Below are 26636 nucleotides of genomic sequence, written 5' to 3' on the forward strand. Positions count from 1 at the left end.
CATCACGGCCCAAGACGGTGAAGCTAGAGTCTATTATAAGGACAGAATCATAGAATAGCAGTCACTATTGCACTAATAATTATTTCCACATAGTATATACTGTATATATTGGTTTATTGTGTCACGCGCCCCTTAGTACCAGCACAAAGCAGTACCCCATCAGTCAAAAACAGCATATATCATTTAAACTTGCTGCTCAAGTTTAAAGGTATGAAAAGTATATGACCAATCCAGTGACCAATTTGTTTGTTGACAGCAGCTTACAAACAGAAACATTTCAATGAATTATTCATCTTTGTTGAAATATAACTACGAAATGTTTGAATTCAAAGAATAAAAGTAATACAACCTACAACACCAAACACCTGAATTTCTCTAAGACCAATTGCTTAAACCACAACCAGAACTCCACCTCTCTCAAACAAATTCTTCAACTCCATCATCTGGACTTTAATGGAGTTCCAAAACAATAATAATTACATGAGATGACTGAGGCATAACAAGGTTTGGCTCAGCCTGCCCTCCGTCCTAACTAATTGTGCAGTGTACAGAGAGCCACTTCCTGGAGCTTCCTCACTAATGGCTCCACACGATTGATATTTCAGAGAAAAAAAATGTCCCCAGCTGTCCAAATAACCGAGTTTAAATCCTTTCCCCCTTTTATTTTAAATTTCTACACTGAGACGGCCAGAAACTCATCCTACCTTATGTGTCACACAGAGACTCCATAGTTAACCTACATTTCCATCTGTTTCTCTGAGTAACTATGTTCCTTTACACCTGAACAAACTATTTCACAAACTACATCTGTTACATTTCTTTGACCCATTGTTTAAGGAGGATGGAGCTGTCTGAGTTTCCATTAGCTCAAAAAATGAATAGAGAAATGCCTTTAAAAGCTCTTATACACGGAGCACACCACAAATCATTTGACAGACAATGTTATGATGTGTCTCCTGTCTCACTGCAGGGCCTTGCTTGAGGGCAGAGTCCCCCATCTGATAAACACTCCTTTAGTTCTCTATAGCTGCCTAGCTGTAGCCTAGGGGGGAGTAAAAAGGAAAATGTACAATCTGTGATCTTAGAGCTGTAGAATAAGCCATAGACAGGTTAATGGTAATATCATGGAGTGGTCTCCACTTTAATTTCAATAAACTCATTAAAATTTGAGACAAGTCGCTCTGTTTGATTCAAACATCTTGTAAAAAGCTCATAAATGTCCTTTTCTTTTTATAAACAGTGGGGTCAATTACTTATCGGGTATGGCAGAGGGATGCTATTGAAAAGTGGTTCTCTTCTTTGTTTTTACATAGAGGCAGAACAGCTGACAATAAAGTCAACAAATTAAGTTGAATATAAATCAAGACCTAGAAATTTTCCTCTCAGTGCCACACAGGGTCTTACTTGTACATGCACACACACAACATAATGGCATTTAGACACATCATGTTTATTTATGTTTCTGGTATTTATATGTGCAAGAAATCTGAAAGATAAAGGCCTTTTTGCACAACTTCTTGGTATGACAGTCAAAGGAATAAAATTGAGAGCCTACCATCTCTTGTTAATCAGTTGTAGGCCACTAGAGAGTGGAAAAACTTCCTACATTAAGATTACACTCAAATATAGCAGTTTGTTTATTTGACAAACAAAATATCACCAGTTTGCAAAATCCTTAATAAGTCTAAATGTACAAAAATCTGATTTTCTTCTTTGTACGCACAAATATTTTTATGCTATATGAAGGAGCATTTTGCCATAGGATGCCAATATACATGCATATGCCAATGTCTCTTTTAGACTTTCCAACAAACACAAAACCATTTAACTCTGAATTTACCACTAAAGGTGATATTTGGGCTTAATCTATTATCTATAATCAATCTGCCATAAAACAACATCCACACTGATGACACAGGTAATCATCTTTTCTGTCTATCTGATTTGAAACCATGGATAAAAAGAAGGATTTCTTTTTCTAATACTAATGAACTGATGAATGTGAATAAATGAATTAATAGTATTTTTAATTATTATTTATAAAATATTTTATTTCAATGTATTTAGTCATTATTTCTTTATTGATGTGCCATCTTAATATTTTATACCAATTCTTCACTAATCCACTTATGGCCATGTTCCCAAATAACATTTATTTGCTTTTTATATGATCAAAAACAAAGTCTTTGAATAATATAGACATTGTGACACACTATAACAGTAGTTACATTTATGTAGATGCCATATGGATATGAGACACAACAACAAAACACAACTTGTTGTATCTCACAAAGTGAATGTGACAGATCCAAATATCCCATGGGAACACCTAATACTGTGGTAAGGGACCCGCTTTCTTTACTATACTATGAACAATTCACCTCATCCAAGACTATAGCATCTCTAAGTTGGGTTATTCTTTCCCGTGTCTGATAGATCACCTCCCTAGCTTGAATTGTGTGGTTTGAGGCAATTTCATTTTCCAGCCTCGCTCAGAAGTTATCTAAATGGATTGTACAATAATCCGTTATGCCCTGAAACCACACAGAAAATAATTATTCTGTGTTCAAATGTTTGACAGGAAAAATTAGTAACAATCACCAAGAGAGCAGGTGTTTTTCTTTTTCCTTCTCTTTTCCCCCCTCCCTGAGTGCCCGCAGCAGAAAAGGTTGTGTACAAGGCTAGTATTGATTTTAAAACCATTTGACAAAGGATAAATAAGACGGGAGAGGAGGGAGGCCTTAGCCATGAGCTTTTTGATCAATCAACATGTCACAGCTGGAACTAAATTCAATTCTTATTTATCAAAATCCCCTGCTTGGTTAGAATGCTATGCAACAATGCTTTTCAGACACCCTGAAAAGTCCTTAGAGCCACAAGCATCACTGTCACCTGCATAGATTTCATGACGGAAATACTTTGCTGTGAAATCTTTATCATGTGAAGACAATAAATTCATTTGAATTGCATGAGGTCACCTATATACAGAGATGTCAGACACCCTACATTTTATTCTTACATACACGATTTCAGATGTCAGAACATGTAAACTGCTGGTGAATGAAATAATATGCCAAAACATGTAGTTGCCGCTGTGTAGGTTGAACATGCAATTGCATTTATGTCCACAGATGAGCATCTATTACCTTTCATCCGTATGAATGAGCCGACAGCCCTATAATTCCTGACAACCTTTGTGTATGTTTATAAAACAGAGGTCAAAGGTCAGGATCTAACCAGTTATTTCACAACAATAGACTCTGATTAACGCTGAACACCCAGGGTACCTTCAATCAAACACATGTCATTAAGAAATGCATTTTCTATCATCTACGCATGAAATCAGATAAAAACCTTTCTTGACTTTTATTGCAAAAAGAACAGAACAGAACAGAAGAGGTCATATTTTTAGAACAATACACCTACTCACCCACCTTTGATCCAACACTAACCCTTCAAACACCTCATCCAACCTATAATAATAATCTCTTTAATAATGGCAACATAGTATCTTGTGGAGTATAAAAAGTATGTGATGGGGTTAGAGAAGGAGTGGAAACACATTTGATAAGTCAGGCATTTATCACAAGGTCAACACAAACAAACACTAATCTTTGAGTAATTTAAACTGTAAGAACAAAGTGAAGAAACAGGTGGAAAGTCACACAACTATGGGTGTAATAGAGATGGCGATAAGATTCACACTCACCTTCTTGCTGCTGGAACAACGCTAACCACTAAGCCATTGTGTTAAAATCAGAATCCATTACTGATCCTCTGAAATAAAAACATCATTAAACCTATTTACATACAAAACCCACACACAAACTGCTTGTTCAAAAGACATCATAATAATGGGGGATTTAGTCAAAAGCTCTTCTAGTTGGAACAGCAACTTATTACAGTGGAGTCTTGTAGATAATTCCTACCCCTACGAACCCATGAGTAGTATTAGGTAGCATTAAGACAATGACAAAGCTGAACAGCTGATTCAATCCAGGATTGCCCAATGAGTAACATATTTCATATTTATTATGTATCAACTTTTTTTGGGAAAATATGCATCTGTTTTATACCAAAAATATTTAAAATGGTTTGCAGAAATAAATCAAACCGACCAGTAATACCAGTGCAAAACACAAAATTAGCACAAATCACGTTAGGCTCCCCTCTACCAAGTGTAACGGATTAAATTATATGTGGCAGACATTCACAGGTCACACTGCATCCTTTGTAAACTCAACACCCATTTCCTGTTCCCATGCAGATGTGGCTTTGATGATAAATTGATTATCAAACAACATAAAAGTGGTGCAGATCTTCAAGATTAATGCCCACTGGTGACAGCTTGAAGTAGACAAGTTTTCCCATGGTTGACTAATAAGATACAAGTAGTTGTTTGTTTGTTTAGAGAGTGAAGAGCAGGACAAGCAGCCTCATTTTTATTTTTACCACCACTGAAACCTATATTTGAAAGCCTTGAAAATAGTAAATATAGAAATATTATAAAGCAGTCTAATGTTGAGCAACTCAATGGCCAAGTATAAAACTATGTTCATGAGATACTATGCTGTGTACAACACTATAATATTAAACTGTTAGTCACTGATTGTATCATGGCATTATTGTTAAGGGGTCTGAGAATACCGGCAACTCAATCGGCATCATTCTAGCTGGAGAGAGAGCAAAGAAGAAAAAGAAATGAAGGTGATATTTCAAATAAATTACTCGGTATGAAAATATTTATCTTGAAAATTTAATTTGCTTCTATGGCCCTTTAGCTACAAAAAAAATCATTTTAAGGAACATACCTATTTCGCATCAGTGAAAATCATGAATGAAAGCTCCACCTCTGTCCAACACACAAGGAATCAATCCGAAATGCTTATGACAATTAACAGTGCGAGATGCAATAAGAGCTGGGTGTTGTGACAGCTTAGATTTGGATTAAACCTGGCTTAATAGGATAATTTTTCTCACAAAAGGTACTCTGTCAAACCAGAGCAATCAATTATTATGAATTATACATGCATTGAATTAAGTGTCTAATGTCATTAATATGTCTCATTAGTTTGCACTGAGTGCAGGAGATTTTCTCCTCTGTGACTCTTCCATCAAAAGGAGAAATGGGGGGGGGGGGAGAATAACAGTATTTGCATTGAGCAGAGGCGCCATTGTGTCAATGTCAAATGGAGTGTTTGTAATGTCTCTCTCTCTTCTCCTGGAAAGCATGAGCTTTATTCATTTCAAATATTTTCAGTGATGCATTAGTGTCAGGATGTGTCGGTTCCATTTCTCAGAGACGAGCACAACTCTGACAGCATGGGCGGATGTGTAAATACAACAGAAAACACTTAACTATGAGATCATCTGTGCTGGGTTATTAATCTCGCTTTTTAAGGGCCTGTGTGGCCTGACTCCATGATCCTCCTTTCCCTCGTGTTGCTATATTTTGAACCATGTTATCTTCCTGGAAAAAAAAATCCATTAAGGAGATGGATGTATTTTGGGGATGGTTGGAAAACAAAAGGAACACACAAGTGCTGATTGGGTGGGTTATGGGTTAAGGACACATTTACAATTGCCTTCTTTGTTTGGATGGGTTACCATACAGAGTCCAATGCTCCCACTGCTGCTGTAAATCCACACATCTCCCAAGTTGATGAGTGAGTCCCTGCCCAGCAAAAAACACAGAAATGTACTTTAAGACGTTTAGTGCTAAAATATAAATCGTTTTGTGTTCTTGGGTGTCTTTTTCTAATACACATTTTCTACAGAAACACCATACTTCACATCAGTAGCACGGCTTGGGATTGGTATTCCAGGTCATGTCCCTCACACAGAATGGGTCTCAGTCTACTGGCTCTACTTATTCAAGGCACATCTCAAAACTCAAAATAGTCTATAAGCATGTATTGCAATGCATTAAATACTGATACTTCGTGTGAAAACTGAATCACAACACTGACATTGTAGACTGCTTGAAAAATATAATCTCCAATTATTTAACCTAAGTATATTCATGACAACTCACTGAGGTCATTCTCTGCTGTTCCAGCACAAGTCAGACCATACAATATATTGCCCATGCTTATTCACAACACTGACTTCTAGACATGCAATGACCCCATGTGTCATCTCTTGTGGTGTTGAATCAAGGGGTGATGACATGTCCCTGCTGCAACCTGGTAAGCACTAAACCACAGGCCAATGGTGCATTGTCACCCTTCAAATACATTAGAAAACACATCCATAGCTTCAAAATCTTTACGTAAAGATGATGAATGCCCAATTGTCAAACCTAACAAAGAAGAAGACAGAAGCAAAAATAAATAGATACAACATGTGCCTTTATCCAATACAAGGCTATAAAATCGCAGATAAAGGGCAATCATGCACGCCTTACATAGAGCTTCTTCTAAGGAGACACGGCAACCTTAGCCTTGTTGAATTCAATCCAGGTATACTTCAATTAATTAGAACTAAATAAATAATGTGCAAGAAGCCTATTTAGAGGTTTTATTCTCGAGACATAAAAGCCATTAATTATCAGGGTCAGTGTAAGAAAGCGAGATAAGAGGGAGCAAGGGTACATCGCAATAAGTGAAACAGGTAGAATTCTAAATGTCAATTAAACCAGTGAACTTTAAATCACAACATGAGATAAACAATATCAACTAAAGATCAAGTTTTGAGCTTGATATTTTCTTACACATACCAGAGATGAGAGACTCCAAACTAAGAGGAAAACACTGTTAAAACATTCTCCTGAAATTATTCTTCTTTGTTTTTGAGTGTCCATGGAGGCAGGTGAAGTCTGCCCTTATTACCAATGTCAGAGATTCGATTAAGCACGAAGAAAGCAAATGATCCCAATGAACTAATGATTAATCCGGCAGGTCTATTTACTAATGTACCAGAATGCATTAGAGGCATAAGTTAATGGGGACAGGACATCAATTCAAATACAAATGAACCACATTTGCATTGGACGCTTATTGACTGGTGTAACAAAACGAATTACAAAAGGTAATCTACTTATAAACCTTAGAGACGGATGAAACATGATTCCCAACATATCTACAATTTAACTTGGAACCTTTCTTGCCTCCAGAAATGACAGCATCAATACAAACAGATTGACCAGTGTGTCATCAAAATAAAACATCAGTTCCAATTAAAAGACAAACTAGAAATAATTAACCTGATTTCTTGGCACAGCATGAGGAAAACTATTTATTCTGATAGTGCAAGACAACCTTACTCTGTAAACTTTAACATGCATGACTGCTATTATGCATACCTGCCTGTATAACTGAAGGCAAAAACGATAATTTTTTTGTGTACTGCAGTGTAATGAACTCCCATTACGGCTATTAGCAGCAGAAATTTTCCCACACCTGCTTTGCCAGGCAAAGGACAGTGTGGGGGATAGTGAGACGTGCCAGAGGCGACAGTGCTATGGCATGCCTGAAAATGTTCCAGCCGTGTGCAGGGCTTTCCCTAGGGACAAGGAAAAAAAAAATAAAATAAAAATACTCCTCTTGCTTTGTGGATCAAAGGCCCAGACTTAATCCTCGCTTTGTTCTTGTACATAGATGAACATGAAAGCCCACTTCAGTGGATTGCTTCCCTCTGGGCCCTTGGGCACAGCACTGGACCCAGAGCACAGTCTTATCAATAATGCTGCACTCTTAACTATAGGCTTAAATTAGTGGAAAATATTCTACAATTTGACGGAAATCTATCCATTCCCTCTTCCCAGCGGTAATGACACTTTTGCTAGCTTGTCTAATACCATCTAGTAAGTGATTTTTGTAAGGGGAGGAGGGGGGTTTAAAAAGAGAAAAGCAGCAGTTCTATTTGATGTTTCGATCTGGGATTGATCTCAGAGGAAAGACTCAAATTCTGAAAGTAGGATTATTGGCTTCACTGGCTCTCCTCAGATGTCAGAGATCTTTGAACAGCCTTGTAAAGTGCACTACTTCCAGGCTGCTGCTGAACTGCTTATGAACTCATCAAAAGAGCACCTGTCTCCATATTAATGAGGCACCATGCACTTGACAAGGGTCCTCTTCCCACACATACCTGTCCCCTTGAGAACCTCACCACTTTTCCTGGAAACCGTAGAACAAAGGTGCTTCTCATTCTTGAGCTGGTGTCTCCTCACATCCACTTTTTGGAGCAAGCTCACCAGAACATCTGTATTGCAAAGTGCCCCACCAAAAGTAGAAAAAATCTGCAATAGATCAGAAATGGAATTAATTAAATTATGTTGATTTGTTTATTTTAGACAAATACGTCTTGTGTCTGCTTGTGTCACTGGAGGTCCCAAGACAGCTTGTGATGTGATCTGCCATACTGAATTTAGTCAAAATTTTCCATTTTTTCCATATGCTTCATTTTTTTAAACATTCACTCAAAAATGTTACCAAATGGACTTGGACACCAAATGTGGTGTGTAAACTTGGAAACACTCTCATGAGTCTACCAAAAAACTGCAGTTCTTCTAAGTATCATTTTTTGATGTAAATGCCTAAGTGTTCCTACAGAGGCAACTGCAGCTAATCAGCATGTCTTCACCCACTACTTTAAGCCATTGAACTGTGTGTGTGTGTGTGTGTGTGTGTGTGTGTGTGTGTGTGTGTTTACACACGCGCGTACACTGCTCGTGCCTTCTGAACCTCATTTAATGAATTTTCTGACTATTATTATAGCTTTTTGTGTGACACAGACCCTCCCAAAGGTTTGTGCTTCTGTTTTAGGGAGTGAATCTGTGATTTTTTCAGTCTGTTACTTAGTACTAATTAGCAGATATCCATTTGTTCTGGCTCCTAAAAGTGCTAGCCTTGATGTTTCAAAGTCCAAAGAGTCAAAACAGTCCAAAACCAGTCGGGGATGTCACAGTGTCTGTGTCCTTTTCTTATAACAATGCTTTTGACGTGGTCAGGTCAAGCTGACATAGCAACCTAGTATTCTGCTGAACTGCTTGGCCCCTTGTTTTACATGCAGTTACATCTAAAATAAACAAACACACCTTATACTATGAATGCCCAGAACACAAACGGGATTTCGTGCAATTAAACACTTATGATAATTAAGGATGAAAACAGATAAATAAGATAAATGTCTCATTTTGATGCAGCAGTGATAGCAGTTGTTCTCTGTATATGTGGGTTGATGGATGAGGATTGGAGGGTCTGGCAGTGTCGGCGTGGGGGTAGGGGTTGGGGTATAGCTGAACTGTAATTGATAATGTAAAGGCAGATGGGGGTCTCCGGGGAGATGGAAAGAATCCAAGCAGATGGCCAAATTGCCGCTTATTTATGTGGAGCAGAGGACTCAGCCCTCTCGTCCACATGGTATGATGGATCATTATAGCTCTTTGTGCATAAGCACCAATATGCTTTTAAATCTGGACAGCAAAGCTGAAGAAAGCCAACAAGCAAATGTGCCATATTTCAAGGGTCCTGTCAGAAACATTGGTGTGGGGGTGGGGGGTTATGGCAAACAACCTATGCCACAATGAATCTAATTAAGACTCTACAAGAGAGCCTCAACAAAAATGAAAAAGGGAGGTTTGCTAAGTGTTGTTTCTTCAGCAGCAGAAATGTGTAGTCGGAGGATTTGAAGTTTATGAAGGCTGCCATGCTCAATGCTCACACACTTGTGTTAGTGGTCAGTTTGTTTTGATGACATACACTGTCATTACCTTCGATCAGCTGTTTTGTTCACAGACACAGACAGATTGGTTAATATGGTTGAGGCCCCTTTGATCCCACCCTGTCCCTGGGTTAACTCTATTAATGTCACCCCGGACCACCTATTTCATATTTACTAAGACTCTTTCATCTCCCCATGTAGTAATTGGACTTCTAATGTGAAAGCACTGACGTGAAGGCCATCCATCGGACTGAAATTACAGAGCATTCTCTCATGGCTTCTCATAAAGACACTTCAATACTAACCAGCTTTCCAGTGTTGGGGATTGTAGCTTTAAGCAACTCTTCCATATCATTTGTACAAAGTTGTCCATCTTTAGTGGAAAAAATTGCATTAAATGAACAAAAACATCCCTGAAAACTCATAGGTAGTACCAAGGATATATGACTGTGTCTCTGTGTTCAATGAAAGACTGCAGATAAACTACTTATACACAGATCCTGAGTTAATGAAGATTGGATCAAAATCACATCAAGATGTGATTGAATATACTTTTAAAATACTTTTTTTGAGACTTATATTTTGTTGCGGTTCACTTCCACCTTCCTGTAGCAACAAACAGTATGAAGTTTGTGACTACAGCTGAAATTAAGTGAACATTTTTGTATTTCTAAAACAAGCAAAAGCCCTGAAAGCTTCCACTTTTTACATGTATGTATATCTTGTGTGATACAGTTATTTGGAAAAAATAACTCCCCACAGAAAAGCAAAGTAAATGTGTCATTAGATGTGGAATGTATAGCACTTCCCTGGGCCTCCCACATTTTACATTCCAGAGTAACACCAGCGAATATTAATATTTGCTTTTCATTTCAACCAGCAGTGGTGCTCTGTTCAGGAGGAGTGTGGCAAATGTGACCTTCAGACAGGATATTAGAGTGAATGAGGGAGTATGATTCGGCCAGTGAAACAGAAGTTGGACATAATTGCGGATATTGTTTTTCCAAATATAAAATGAATGCAACGGTACATCTGCATTAAATGACTAACACTCGAGGTGACTCACTGGAGCTGACTTTGAGGTAAAGGTTTTCTTTTTGGGCACCCAACACTGACTAACATAAGATGAGAAAATGACCCCATCACAGTAACTGCAACTGTGCTTCTGTTTGACACTACCATAAAGCAGTGGCTATTGTTAGGGAGGGATTACTCAGCACCCAACATTACACTTCTAGTCACAAAGAGAATAATCAGAACGTGAAAGAGCTATCATGCAGCCAAGGAACTTTGGGTCCTAAACAGAGAAGTTAAGCTCTAGAAATACACCCTGTTTTGAGAGCTGATACCCACATTAACAAACACTTTGAAACATAACAAGGACACTAATCAGTCAATGATTTACAGCAGAGGGGGCTCCTCCACTCTATCAAAGGGTTCTTTTTACTACAGTGTGGGTCTTATTGTTGTAATCTTCCCAAAAGTTTATCATAACATGGCACTATGATTGTGGACAGATTAGAGTTTAGTAGAAGCAGCTTTGCCATGGAAGAAAATGAAACAAGAAAATACGCAGCTCAGATTATGTGCAGATCCATTTAGATCCAAACTAGTATATTTAAAGATTAAAAATGAGGTTATTCCTAAAACAAAAAAACAAAAACAAAAAAAAAAACAAAAAAAGTTCATTTCAGATTTATATACATTCCCATATGGAAAAGAAATAGTAAAAACATATATGATTTACTCATGAAAGTGGCCACTTTCATGAGTAAATCATATATAAATCATATAAGGCTTACATGATTTACTCTTGAAAGTGGCCAATTTCTCATTACTTTCATATATTTTTTAGTAAGTATACAAAACATACAAGTTTCATTATATAATTTTTCAAGGGATCTTATGTGTTTTCACTCTTGTATGCTTTTTATACAAGTTTCATACAAGACAGATAAAATCTTTATAAGATTTATATATATCTTTTCCATATGGGTTAGCCAAACTGAATGTTCTAAACAAGACTTTGTAAAATGTACCAAAAAGTAAGTATTGTGCTATCCCACATATTGGTCATGACAATGACACTAAGATCTAGGTTGAAAAAAAAATATGGGAATGATTTAGCTAACATCCAACTTTCCAGAAATCTGCAAAACGATTATGACTCATAGCATATGTACTCTAATGCCATGGAAACCATTGCAACACAGCTAATTTTGAATACAATAATGAACATTCACAACTGATGTTGATGAATCACCAGAATGGTAATCTGAGGAACTGGATTGGTTTCTGCCGTCTGCCAAAAACATGATTCCTCCAGGCAACACATGCAGGAACTACAGACAAGTACAGGAGGAAGGCTATTTGTTTGAATTATTGGGCAATTTTCCATCAATCACAAAAAAAAAAACCATTCCTTAACCTCATGTGAAATAAAATCCCAAAGGAATACTGATTCCAAACACAAAGAAAATAGGAAGACAGTGACTTGACTAGAAAGTGGGCCGTGTTTTTGATGTAGCAGAGTGACCACTCATTCTACACTTTCAAGAGCAATGCATGATTCTGCTAAAATGGTGACAGTGTCTGCACCCAATTTTGGTAATAATTTGCTTGGACAGAAAGAAACAGTCTGGAAGCAATTTGTGATAATACAACCAAGTTTTCTTTTTCCTCTAACTAAAGTTATTTTAACTATTGACCTTTCCAGTGCTTGAATGGCATTTCCAAGTGTTCTGGGATGCCAATGGTGCTCTCAAACGGAACTTTTTAATTCTGTGCGTCAGTGTTGTTTTAGGCCTCATCTCTGGGGTAAAGCATTTAAACTATTACTGTATGCGCACTCTTCTAACACACTAACTCAATAGTGGACCTATTGCTGTACACTTGGCAACATCTATTTAAAGGACCGAAGGATATAAAGATTTTGATTTACGTTCCGCGAGGACCGAAAAATACGTAAAAGTCTGACTTTTCTCACTGAATTTTCCTCGTGTTTTGCTATTACTTTGTGACACATCCGCTGCACGTGGAAAATTACCACTTCAAATATCTAAAGAGACTCAGAATTCACAGTTGTGCTTTAGGATTATGAGATAATCTAACAACCTGCTGAGCTCTCTTCCTTTTACACTGCTGCTCCCTTGTGGTGTATCAAGATATGATAGGCTGCTGTGACAAAGTGTAAATCCAGTGGTCTCGGGTGATTAATTAGCAACAAGAAAATAGATTGTGTTTATTCCTGTTGTTGAGGATTCATAAAATGAAAACCAACTACCTTTCAAAACAGAGATTACACAAAGATAGCTGATGCTATTGTTTTATTTTAACAGAATAAGTAAGGGTTTCATATTAGAAATGTAAAATTTAAGTTTTCATTTCTCTGACATCATATATCATCCTTAGGTAACTTAAAAATATGCAAATATACATGGCTGGTGGCTATATTTTCCAAATCTAGCTGAAAGGTCTATCCAAACATCCGCATCACTCACACAATTCAAACTTGTCCCTCAATCATATGCTTGTCCTGACGCCCCAACACCTTCATCCCAGCCCCCATCTCTCAGCAACGCAATCAGGTAAATCCCACATTAACTCCTGGGAAACAGCCCATTAATATTTCACTTGTTTTCAAGCCTGTTTGTGCCATACATCAATGCCCAGCTACTCCTTTCAAAGCCATACATTAGAACTATTTTCAAAATACTTCATTGTCAGCCTGTGGCAGCCTCATTACTTATTAAGATAAGAGAAAAGATGTTCAGAAGCAGTTGGCGGCTCAGCTTGCTTTAAAAGATCCTTTCTACTGTTCCACCTCCTCCGCCTGCCTCCTACACTACCTCCTTCTCTGTACTCGTTTGTGTTAACACTGTCAGAGAATCTTTAGGTAGTAGCTTTGTTGAAAATATGTGGGATGTTACTTTAGAAAAAGTAAAGAGTACCAAAATAATTGCTAGAACAGACTCCTACGAGTGCTACAATGCATAAAGCATCCACAGCTTGCAACATTAAACCACATTACTATCAAAACACCTGTAACTGAGTCATTGGAATACACAATAAGAAAATACACAACATGTATTTTCATATTGCACACATGAAAAACTTGAACCCTAACATAATGGGACTGGGTGGCTTGCTTATAAACTTCTAAGGCTAAAAATCTTCACTGCCTTTTTCATTCAGATTCAGTTATTGACCTTTACAGGCAACATAAGCAATATCATCTCAGGTATATGAGGAATATTTGGAGAGCACCTAAAAATCAGGAAGAATAAACTGCCATGCTGAGGCAGTGATAACCAAAGGAAGATTGCAGTGCAGTTGCCTCATCTTCTCTGACAAAAACTGAATGAAAAAATTTAATTGCTATGATGGGTTTTAAAAAATATACTACAAAAGAAAGAAAAGATCAGAGAGGAAGATTTGGGGATGTTATAATCCTTCTTTACTGTCACTCTTTCAGGATGATGGCATACCTTTGTAACTATTGAAAACTGTTTTTGAATGCTTCTTGATGGGTCTTCATTACCTGCACATCAAAACTGACAGCAGATGGAATTACTTTCAAAAGTATTTTCAAGTGTTGATATTAAGGCGTAAAATTTCTTTTTGTCTTCAAAAACTGCACCACCAACTACTCACAAGTGTCCAATTTGGTGAAGACAACTTTATCTCCAGAACCCATAACGGAAACCAGCAAAGGCAAGAGAAATTACCCAGCTGATACTCAAAATAATAGAACTCCAAGAGAAGCACTGGGTTGGAAGGAAACAGTGACGCGGATTAAGTGTCACAAAATGCAAGAGCCAGGATGAGAGACGCGTGAGAAGAACACAGTTAAAGTTTTTTTAACTTAGACAAAAACGGCCCGTTTAGAAAGGAGAGACGGCAACATTTATTGCATACCAAATGCAAAACTTCAGTTGAATTCCTAATCACTTTAAGATGACCTTGATGGAATACATCATGAGATCAAAGAAAGGTGTGCAGACACTTATAAGACACTCAGAATACAGCATTTATACAAGGGTCTTAATAATGTAATGGTGGATACTGTTGACATGTGTCTGCTTAATAAAACAAAAATGTTCTGAAGATGGAGTACAGAAAGATCATCTTACACACTTTTTTCCTATCATGTTGTTTCACATACCTTATGTAAAAGCAGTGAAAATATCACTTCATACAATGGCTGTAATCTTAAAGCAATAGGAATAAACAGTCTATATAGTGAAATGACATTCCTGACACATTGTGATTAGCTGCTTAAACCTGTCCACTTGTATTTTTCTTATTGTTGGACCGATTATCCAGCACAAGTCCTGCTCCTATTAAGGCTTTCTGTGACTGAAGTCAAATCAATAATCTCAAAGGTTGGCAATACAGCAACATACACAACAAATCCAAATTGACTGTCTGGATCATCCTTTACAAAGGAAGAGGAGATAATGCCAGTTTGCATATCATGATGCACTAACAACCTAACTATTCATGAAAATGATCAAAATCCACCCTTAAAACTGTTCATTTTAAGGGGTTTTCCATGCCAACCACAGCTGACAATGAGTCAGTGATGTGGAACTGGTTTGGTGTTTGTCCATCAGATACCCACCAAAGCACATTGTTTTGTACAACATGCAAGCAGGCATTCGTTATTGCCGTATTTGTCGGACTAAGGTGCTCCTAAATCTGGGAGTAATCTGGGTCCAAAATTCCGTTTCTTCATGTCCCAAAGTTAAACGAACACTGCAGCATCACTGGGAGTTAAAAACTGTCTAAATTATTTCATCTTTGATAAAAATTATCAGTATTGCTGCTTTACCAGGTGTAATAATTAAGTTTAACATCCGGGCATCCATGAAAACAGAATTTATTACATTTAACGGAGTTAGAAGTTAGCAAGAAGTTAGCGGAAGTTAGCTTGCTAGTTTCGCTAGTTACCTAAGCATTATATACCATGTTCTGACTGAGAGATTTCTGAAAAATTCAAAACGTACAGCTCTGCTATCACTTCCAACATAAATGAAGACAGAAAACTAAACAGTAGTGAAGTTTGTAAGGTTACTGAATTTGGGCTAGCTGGTAGATAATAATGTGATCGCTAGCGACACAGCTATGTTAGCATAACATAAACAGTAAAGCTGGAGGATGAACCTAAGTTTTTCCACTGATAGAAGTTAACGTGACGGTTCCTGATGGTTAGAGACAAATGCAATCTCATGGCAGGATGCTGTAAACAGACCAAGCTTCAGTCAGGAGTCATTAATATACTACAACAACATGGGAATAGAGCAGCTGTGATAGAATATAGCATTATTGAATCAATATTCTATAATATTGAAGTGGAGGAAGCAAGAAGAATAAGTTGAATAAAGTTTGATTTATCTGACTGCTTTGTTTCTTGTGCCTTATAATCCCGTGCACCTTAGGGTCCGAAAAATAGGTATTTGACGTTTTTTGTTTGATACACTGCAGTTTCATGTTGCAAAGCACCTATTTTTAACTGTAGTGGATATTATACATGGTTATGCTCAGGATATGTCAGCCCATTTCTACTGGAAATGCCCTTTGGTTAAACTTTCAGCAAGGAATTTGAATTTGCACTGTTAAATTTTTATATAGCTTTAATGCACATAAAAACAGCTGCTTGTTTAAGTAAATCGAAGGGTTTTTTGCGCTAGTAAAGTTGTGGAGTTGTATTTTGTCTTGCATCAATTATATCGTCAGTTATATCGTTATCGCAAATTTTCAAATATATATCTGATAAATATCTTTGGCCATATCGTCCTGCTCTACTAAGGAGTCAAGCCTAAGTGTAATTGGAGTCTCTGCACACTGCACTTCAACAGCAGCTTCTTTCATGCCACAGTCTGACTAATGGCAAAAATAAAATACCGACCAACTAAAATACACAAAAAATCTACCTTATCCAGAAATGGAATAAAGAGTTTAATAAGATGTGTAACATTTTGTTTTTCCGTATTATTGTATAGTAAATATGTACAATATGGAAATTACTGTCACTTATACTTGAAATATTGTCCCTTACCTAATCTTACTGCACACTTTGTTTTTAAATTTGTATTTACTTCTGACTCTAAAATCTGCACAAGATTTCCTTAGCATCCAGACCCAGTGCATGTGTAAATTGTCTATAAAGATTTAATCGTCATCTTTTTCTAAATCTTCATAAAATCCTTTTTTTCTTATTTCTTTTTACACTCTCCTTCCTTGCCCTCATGATGATTTCCATCAAGGTAACAAAAAAGTGGTTACAAAAAGGTAGTAGGAGGTACTTTTTGGACTACTATTATGGCAGCCATTTCCAGGTCACGTCACATATTTAGGACCCCTTTCTTTTTTTCTTTTTTTTTTTGCCTGTCCCATTTGGTTCTTTAGCCATCAGAATTGTTGTTTGAAGACCAACAAGGATACCCAATGGATTTACTTTGCCAAATGGATCATCGGTGGCATTGCCGTATTGGTCCATTTGATCGACCTTTGTTTTTATTATTTATTATATTTTATTTTCAGATGTTACAGACATGAGTGAGGGATAGGAAAGGGAGAAAGAAAGAGGAAGGAAAAGAAAAACAGAAGGGGAGAGGGACAGTGAGAAAGGGGGAAAGAAAAAAAAATCTCCTGGATCACCTGTTGAGAGAAGAAGAATAGAAAACAAGCAAAAAAAACACAAAAAAAACCCCAAAGCAACATACTAAACACAACACCATCGCATTAATCTAGCTAGGACCCCTTTCTAAGTGAATTTTTTCAACTATAGCCTGGGTCATTTCCACAGAAAACATTTTTGATTTGTTAAAACAGAAAAGGCACAGGTGTGAGCAATAAATACAGTTATGAATGCTCTATTTAGTTGTCACTGGAAGGCTACACCAATCAACTACCATGCACATTAGTGTGACCATGAACCTGTAATTAACTGCACCTGTGATTTTCCTGCACCGAATTGCCTCCGTGGCTTCTGTAAGCTAATGATTATACAAAGAAAGGGTCTGTGTTACTGCACACGGAGAAGGGTACATGGCATGGGAACCTCTACAGTAACATAAAAACTGAAAACACCAATTCCAGCAAAATCGCCATTATTATACATATTATACGAGCAATTCAGCATAACGTAACGCCAGGCAGACGAAGGGAAACCTTTAAAGTCTTTTCAATTTTTTAGCTCTTAATTAAATTAAAACTTTAAATACTACAAACTGTAATAACAAGCTGCCAGTAGCTATCATTTAAACAGGTGGGGCTGTTAGCGGTTGTACCTCAGTACGGAAAACTTTAGGCTACTAGCATCATCATCGTCATCATCTTGACAATATCTTCACGGTCCTCTTCACGTTGCTCCGCTCCATTACAGGTACGTCCGTGTGAATCCGTTAATTGGGAACAGTTTATTTTTTTTTTAAGCTTCTGGTGGCTGTATTGTTGTGTACACAGCGAACACAGTGGTACAGTTTCTCTGGACTAGGCGTGTCTTCCTTTCACCTGTCAACCTTTGACCTCTGCCTCGTGACTACTATGGGTATTTGCAGTGACACTTCCTTGAATGAAACAAATAATCTAAATTTACCTACTGTCTGGTTCTTCGCACTGACTATGAATTTTCTTCATGCAAGATGTGAAGACAAATTACACATGTTATTAGAGAAATAGTAAAAAGATGGATGACCGATAACTGTGGCTTTACACATTTATCAAACATCGCTTTACATTATAGGCACTGGATGTGTTGCATAGTTTGCATATAGGTAAACAATCTCAAAAGAGTGTGCTTTTTAAAAGGCAAGGCAAGGCAAGTTTATTTGTATAGCACAATTCAACAACAAGGTGATTCAAAGTGCTTTACAGAGACATTAGAAACAAAAACAAATTAAAAGCATGATTTAAAATTAATTAAAACTAACTAACTAACTAATTAACAAACAAACAAACAAACAAAACAGTATATAAAATCAAAACAGATAAAATCAGAACAATAGATAAAATCAGTAGTTAAAATTTTAGTTTTGAAATTTAAGCTTAAAAGTGTGGATTTGGTGCTTTATTCAAATGCAGCTGAGAACAGGTGAGTCTTCAACCTGGATTTAAATAAACTAAGTGTTTCAGCTGATCTGAGGCTTTCTTGGAGTTTGTACCAGATATAAGGAGCATAAAAGCTGAATGCAGCTTCTCCGTGTCTGGTTCTGACTCTGGGAACTGATAAAAGACCGGATCCAGATGACCTGAGGGATCTGGAAGGTTCATACTGGGTCAGGAGGTCACTGATGTATTTTGGTCCTAAACCATTCAGAGCTTTATAGACCAGCATCAGAACTTTAAAGTCTATCCTCTGACGGACAGGCAGCCAGTGTAAAGACCTCAGAGCTGGACTGATGTGGTCCACTTTTTTGGTCTTAGTGAGGACTCGAGCAGCAGAGTTCTGAATGAGCTGTAGTTGTCTGACTGATTTTTTAGGTAGACCTGTAAAGATGCTGTTACAGTAATCAAGCCTACTAAAGATGAATGCATGGACTAGTTTTTCCAGGTCCTGTTGAGACATCAGATCTTTTATCCTTGATATATTCTTGAGGTGATAGTAAGCTGACTTTGTTATTGTCTTAATGTGTTTTTCTAAGTTTAGGTCTGCATCCATCACTACACCCAAATTTCTCGCCTGGTTTGTGGTTTTTAGGTAAAACAAACTTTCATCGGGAGTCCAGAATGTGTTTGGAATAAAATTTAAATCTAATGTCCATATTATATAAATCAGCTACTTATTTCATGAGGTCACCAGTCGACAGTAAATATTCCAGTTATTTATTGTGATTTTCTCCTTATGCTATCATATTGCGAGACTGGGTTTTTTGGTGGAGCTCAAAGTAGCTGTGTATCTGTAAAAATGACATACGAGTGTCCTTATGTACATATTTAACTGGTGTTGGTGAGCTTTGCCAAATGCTTGTCAGTCATCTCAAGAACAGTTCTTTGAAAAGTTCACCTAACTAAAGGAGAAAAATGCACGCACAGCCAGCTCTAATAAGCCTGCTTTAATAAAGGCAACACTTTGCTGCAGGTAAGTTGATTAATGACTCAAGCGAGGCTAAATTTTTCACACCACTCCCAAAGTCAGCACTTCCACACTATTCCTAATGGTTTACCAAAGCTGCTTGAGGCGCAATGCAGGTACAGTACAGGGAGTATCGTCTGTTCCCAAGCAGATTATTTACACTTTGCCTTTATCAGCCATCTAGAATCAGGCTATTAGTCATCACAGAGCAGATGAAAAGCCAGAGAAACTGAGCATTTACTGTAAAATGTTGATGGATGTAGCAGCATCTTAGTGGTCATACATCAACAGCCGGGCATCACTGACTCACTGATCACTCAATTCTCCAGAGCTGATAGATGTTTTTTATTTAGTACGCACATCATGAAATGTTTGGTTAGACTAGAGACGCTGGCAAACTCAACATATGAAATCTACTGATTTGACACATTCCATCCTAAAACATAACAGCAATAAAAGGTGTTTCTTGAGGCAAACAATCTGCAAACTCAATCAGATAGCAGTGTCAGACTTGCCTCGGTGCTGAGCCATGAAAAACATGCACCCATGGACATAGAGTGTGTCTCAATTAAAGAGCTGAAAACTCTGTGAGCAGACATGAGAATTTGGACTGTAAACACACTAATATTATTCATTACACGGCTTTAATGATGCATATGATTCATCAAGGAATCCTTACCAAGTGCTCAAGAAGAAACACACAAAAAAGCATTGATACACATTAATGAAAACAAGAAAAGGGGGAATGCTGGTGCCACTGAGAAGCACTGGTGACTGGCCTGGCACATGTGCTCTTCTTCAGGCGCTGTATACAGTGTGTGCGTGCATATCTGTTCCTGCGTGTGGATATAAGGGTATTTGGAAGGGACGTCCCTGTACTTTAGAGAGTGGCTCCCACGACAGCCTGGGGTGCCACATCCATCTACGTCTTTTTGCCAAATTTGATTTTAAATATTTATCACACCATACATCTTGGCTGAAACAAATTGCTGGCAAAGTGCTATTGTCTGGGAAACATGTAGTAAGAAGGATGGAGGTTTTAAAGGAAACATCAATGTTTCATTTGGTAAAATATATGACTGGGAAGTGTATGTGCAACTACAGCAGTTTTCAAACAGGAGGATGATACAGAAGTACAACTTTCTGAAGTTTATTTTTCCTGTGGCGTGTTACGAGTTCAAAAATTGGGGATGGAGACAAGAGAAAAAACCACAATAACAACACTGGTCCGGCCGGGTTAAGTCAAACGATGATTTTAATGAACACACGCGTGGGAGATGGGCACCGTATGCAGACAGCCTCAGATCTCAAAATCTGCTCCTGCTGAGATGGGGCAGAAAACTCCAGCATGCTCTGTTCTCTTCTAATCAGACAAATAAGGCGATGACTCTCTGCAAACAGTATTTCTTATAACATCATAAAACAATATCCACAATAAATCAGCAGTCTAATGTAATGCAAATCAGTTTAACTAATGCAGTAGTTATCAGCTTCTTCTAATTCAGGAGAATACTGCAAACTAAAACTACATAATAATTCACAATCTTTAATTAGGGGTATAACATGGCATAAAATAATATTATAACGTAACAGGCGTAAAGGCAGATGCGGGGTATTTTGAGATGAAATCCTCTTCATATCTTTCTACAGCTGTATAATGTGTGTGGATCTTTCCATTCATAACATGTATTAAAATTGCAAATGTAAATTTGTCATTTATTAATCTTACTTCTGTGTGGTCTTTTTTAATTGTTTCTTTTTTGATGGTGTTATATATTGAGCACAAATCCTAGATGAACAAAAATCCAAAGAATCATTATGCATAAATGATAAGGATAAAGTGATACATTTTCACAAAGAATAAATAAACAGGAAAATATTAATTGCATCTGGGCTGTGGATTCTGTTTTAGGTGAGGTGACACTATATAGGTTGTCATTCTTCAAGCAAGAGTCTACACGGTATGCCTCCAGATTCCCTGCTGTGTGTGTGATGTGCCTCCTGCATCACATTTCTCACATTTGACATATTTTTTTAACCAAGGAAACTTAGAAACTTTTTTTGAAAGAACACACTTGTATACTTTGTATTTTTCTATTTGACCTGAAAGTTAGACTGACTCTGTGTAGCCACCATATTCTACCATTAAACAAGGAGATGCCTTGCTTGAAGGCATTTAGCCAGTGATTGTTGATGAGGAAGAATGCAATATATGTTCACGTTCACTGAGAAACCAATATATTGGTCATAGGGCAACTAACTGTTGCAGTAAGATTGGACACAATTCAGAGTAATGGCAGCTTTCTCTGCAAACAAAAGATGATTTACAGCTTACCTGGGGGACAGGAAAGCCACGCCAGCACAGCATCCCTCTGGTAGATGATGTCAAAACAGCAGAACAGCCAAGCAACTCAAATATTTCTCTACTTGTGTTACATTGCTGTGCTTAAGGGAAGGTGCTGTCACATATTTGATTTACTACATTGGTTTCACTCTGAACAACACATATTTCTGGAAAGAGTTTATTTGATACAAAACTATAATACCAGAGAAAGTTTTGTCCGTAGCGGCAAGCACAGTAAAAGTATTCTCCAGAGGGAAAATACTGCACCCGGGAATAAATGACAAACAAATAAATGATGGTTGGATATGTTTTAGGCGAAAATAATCCACATACTCTGTTCTCTTCATACAGTTTAAAGTGAATTACCCACCTGAATGCTTCCACTAAATCCATTCAGCCAACACTTTTTTTTCAAAGCACCAAACAAACAAAGAAAAACATTATACAGCATCATGTGTTATATTGCTTCAGCAACATCTGGCTTTGTTTATCCCCTTAATTGACTGATGACTATATTTGTGTAAAACATACTGAATATAAATGTCAAATTGTCCCATTACTGTTACTTACAAATTAAAATGAATTTCCACATGTTTGCTCACTAAATATTCAGTAAGTGATCTCAGTTTGTACGATAAATCATATCTTACGGCTCTCTTGTGTCTGTGCCATACATTCAACTGACCACACGGTGGTGCTCTTGTCTTGTTGACAGTAAAGATATGAAAATAGGGAAGAAAAGAGATGGTGCTGGCAGTCTGCAAGATCTGTAGAACTAAGTATCATCATAATATATTCATGTTTTTTAAGCTGCTATTTGCACATGTCTATCTTGAGTTGCATTTTAGTGTATGCTATAATGATAATATATGATATTTAAAGTAATGTATTACAATATACGTAAACTAATATTAATACGTTCCACACTAACATGACACCTGAAGTGGCTTCATCAACTTTTTCACTTTACTTCAAGGGATTTGTGTTATTAGTGCTCTTTTTGTGTTAAAATGTTCCCAGTTCATTGTGACATTAACTAACCACAAAGCATTGACACTAACTAACCGTAAGGCGTAACGCCTGTTTGTCTTCCCTGGCAACAGTAACAGCTTCTAGGTGTTCCACTAGATGGCACTTGTGTAGCACCACAACTGGGGTAACTGGTCACTGTGCTGTTGCCATTGTTTAAGTAAACACTATTCCCTTTACCAAAGGACTGGCTAAATGCAGCAATGATTAATTACCAATTCAGTGTTAGTACACATTATTATCCAGTATTCAGAAAGAGGCACATAAACAGCACATTGCACAAAAACAAAATGATTCAGGAGCTTTAAGGCCATTTGGAAATGCATCCCACAAAGCTTCTCAGCACATAAATATGTATTACATCTGCAACTCAATTAGGCATGGTGAAATCTGGCCTTTGGGGTAGAAACCTGTGAACCTGCATAGATTTACCCTAACCACTCCTCTGTAGACCTTCAGCTGTACAGCTTTTGCTCATACTGATAATCATCCCAGCTGACCTGTATATGGAGGCTGTAATCTAATATACACGTTTGATCTGTGTGCACTACAAGAATTAGGGTTCCTTGCATACACCAGGCACATACCATACAAGTGGAATAAGGTCTGTCGAATAACTTCATCACAGTCAGCCGTGTGGAGCTGGCATATGCAAATATCCCAGAAATCCAAATGGAGAACTGCAGCTTCATTAAATTTGGCAATAAAATATTTGCAATACCTCATTGGCTTCTAATGGCCATAATGAGGAGTATGACTGAATCCAATCGGCTTGCGTTAGATTTAATTTGTTTGGCATTTCACAGATGGGAATGCATTTAGAACTGTGAGTAGACATGAGAAGTCATTATAAAACCCAGGACATAAGCGGAGGCTGCCTTGTGGTTAGTTTGTGGCACCACAGGGCCACAAAGGCCTCCACTCTTTCAAATAGGGATGAGTCCCTGAATACTATTATGGAATATACAGCAGCCAAAGTCTCAACCACATACTGGAAATACCAGTGGTTGATTTTACCAGATTGCATTTCATCATATTAGGTTACCGGAACTTAATTAATGCAATTCCATTCCTTACAACTATCTGCAGCTGGCATTTGTCCAAGTCTAGATAAGATTGGCTTGCAGCCTAAGCATGCCAACTAAAAAGATACCACAGGAATAAACAAAGATGCTTCTTGTTAACTGACAAATTCGTTAAAAGCAGACAGAGAATGCTGCTGTTGAGATTAATTTGCATTGTGTAATTGAAACAGCTCACTGCAAATAACAGGAAATAAAGTATAGATACAAAAGAATCTATCTATCTATCTATCTATCTATCTATCTATCTATCTATCTATCTATCTATCTATCTATCTATCTATCTATCTATCTATCCGTCCATCCGTCCGCCCGCCCGTCCGTCCGCCCGCCCGCCCGCCCGCCAGTAAAATGAGTAATGAAGAGTACTATGTTGGAACAATGCACAGAGCAAATAATTATATCCTGTCAGGACTCAATTTGGTCACATCCATCTCTTTTTAGAGCAATAGCACAACCTATTCTACAAATATACCAGCTAATCAATTAAAAATTCCAAATAAATGTAAAGATGCACAGCCCCCTTACTGTGCATTGCTGAAATAAATTGGCTGTGACCCAAACATGACCCTGCCTGTTGTTCATGAGACCATTAAATTTCCTGCAAAGGGTTCAGTGGGGCACTGTGTTTGTGTATATGTATGTGTATCAACATGAGGCAGTGTGTATATACTGTATGTGTGGGTGTGCTTGCATGTGTGAGAGAAGATAGTGGTTCACACATGTTATTCATCACAAGTTACTAGGTCATTCATTCATTTCCTTATAATGCACTTATTTGAATATCATTACCATACCATCATTTTTATGGGAACCAGTGTTTTCAGATTATGGTAGTTTGTATAGTGCACACATGAAACCTTGTAGTAGTCAGTTTTTCAGTCTGCTTGTTCCTTTCTGTTACTATGGAAGAGTGACAAATTAAATTTCAGATGACTTAATAAGGCTATCAGAAAAGCTTTATTGCATCTTGACAGTGGTTCTTTTCTTCTCAAGGAATGGAACACCATTCTTTCAAATCATTTGGGCATTTTACATTTATTTCATAGTCACAGTGAGACAGATATGAATTCAGAGAGACGATGGAGGGATGACATGCAACAACCCAGACTGTGAATGGGACCTGATCTCTTAGTGGAACAATAAAATTATTCTCTCATTTGGTGTTTTGATTATTGTGGTGGAAAGCTCAGTCTAATATATGCAGAGTCTCCCATAGGTTTTCAACTAGGGTAGTATTGGCTAACTGTTAATGGTTCACTTTTCATTTTAATAATCACCAAACCATTCAGTGACTTCTTGTTCCCTATGGTTGAAGTTGTCATCCTTGAAGAGATCACTCCCATCAGCATACAAATGCTTGGTGATAGGATAAAAGCAAACACTCAGAACAACTTTGTAATGATTTGCAATGACCCTTCTCTTTATGGGGAGAAAGAGGAGTCATATTTGGTATCAAGCTACATTAACCCTGATTACATCATTGGAAGCTAACCTCTTTCATTGGTGCAGCAAAATGACCTGACCTATAAATTAGCTTATGCTGCAGAATTGTCCAATCAATATTTCACGTAGATTTGTTTTTTAGTATGAAAGAGAGAAAATTATAGAATATTTCATTTTACAGTATTGTTTAATCTAGGGTCAAAGTTTCAGTCTGTTTGCTTTTGCATGCTGCTGGGTTGAGGCCCTTCTCTCCACACCTTTTTATTGTGTCAGTAAAACTGTAAATTCTAAGTTCATCTATGACGTTAGAGATGCTGAATTTAGTTATGTATACTAAATGTGTAAATTAGCTTAAAGTAATGTAAACCCAAGATAATGTTTTACACAAATATATGTGTAATTACCAAAATCTTGGTCAGTTTAGTGTTAATGTTCTACATGCTGCCATTGACACTGGCATCAAATTGCTATACTTGTTCTCAATCTCGTTGTTTCTCAGATCAGAATTGAAATTCATAAAACAGCTTGTTCAGACTCTACATAATCAAGTCAGTTGTGCACATCATAACAGCAATTTGTCATTCTTGTGAACAAATTGCAAATGCTTTGGCACACTCATGCAAATGAATATAAAATGCTGTTCCCTGCATTATCAATTGCTTATGTCATGTAGTTCAAAATATATTATATTGGTTCTTTGTTGAAGTCCCCATAACAGCTAAGCACTACTGCAACGCACAAGTCATTATGTTCAATAAGGCTGTAATAATATGTCAAGCATATTTTCTTGACACTTCTATTAGGCCTTTTCTGTAAACATGTTGTGACATGATCATGTCATTGCTTTACAGTAAAGAAAAAGACAATCTTTTAAAGCACTGTATGAAACAAAGCAAAAAATAAATAAATAGAAAATTAGAAATCTAAACATTGCAAACTTCCTTCAGGCAGAACATGCAGAGCTGTGTGGTGATTTACATTGCAGTCTTTGTAC

At 37.3% G+C, this 26636-nt stretch overlaps 1 long non-coding RNA gene across 1 annotated transcript in view; it reads right to left on the reverse strand.

The window, feature by feature from the left end:
• Positions 1 to 18175, reverse strand: part of LOC102205221 (uncharacterized) — a 59939-nt gene extending 41764 nt beyond the window's left edge. Inside the window, exons 1-2 of the long non-coding RNA XR_001290310.1 lie at positions 17958 to 18175; positions 8089 to 8239 (exon numbers count right to left, since the gene is read on the reverse strand). This is a non-coding gene — a long non-coding RNA (uncharacterized LOC102205221). The remainder of the gene's footprint in view (positions 1 to 8088; positions 8240 to 17957) is intronic.
• Between the last annotated feature and the right edge of the window lie 8461 nt (positions 18176 to 26636).

The sequence above is a fragment of the Pundamilia nyererei genome, unplaced genomic scaffold (genome assembly GCF_000239375.1).
Source record: "Pundamilia nyererei isolate P.nyererei 1_Seehausen unplaced genomic scaffold, PunNye1.0 scaffold00025, whole genome shotgun sequence".
In the NCBI taxonomy this organism is placed as follows: domain Eukaryota; kingdom Metazoa; phylum Chordata; class Actinopteri; order Cichliformes; family Cichlidae; genus Pundamilia; species Pundamilia nyererei.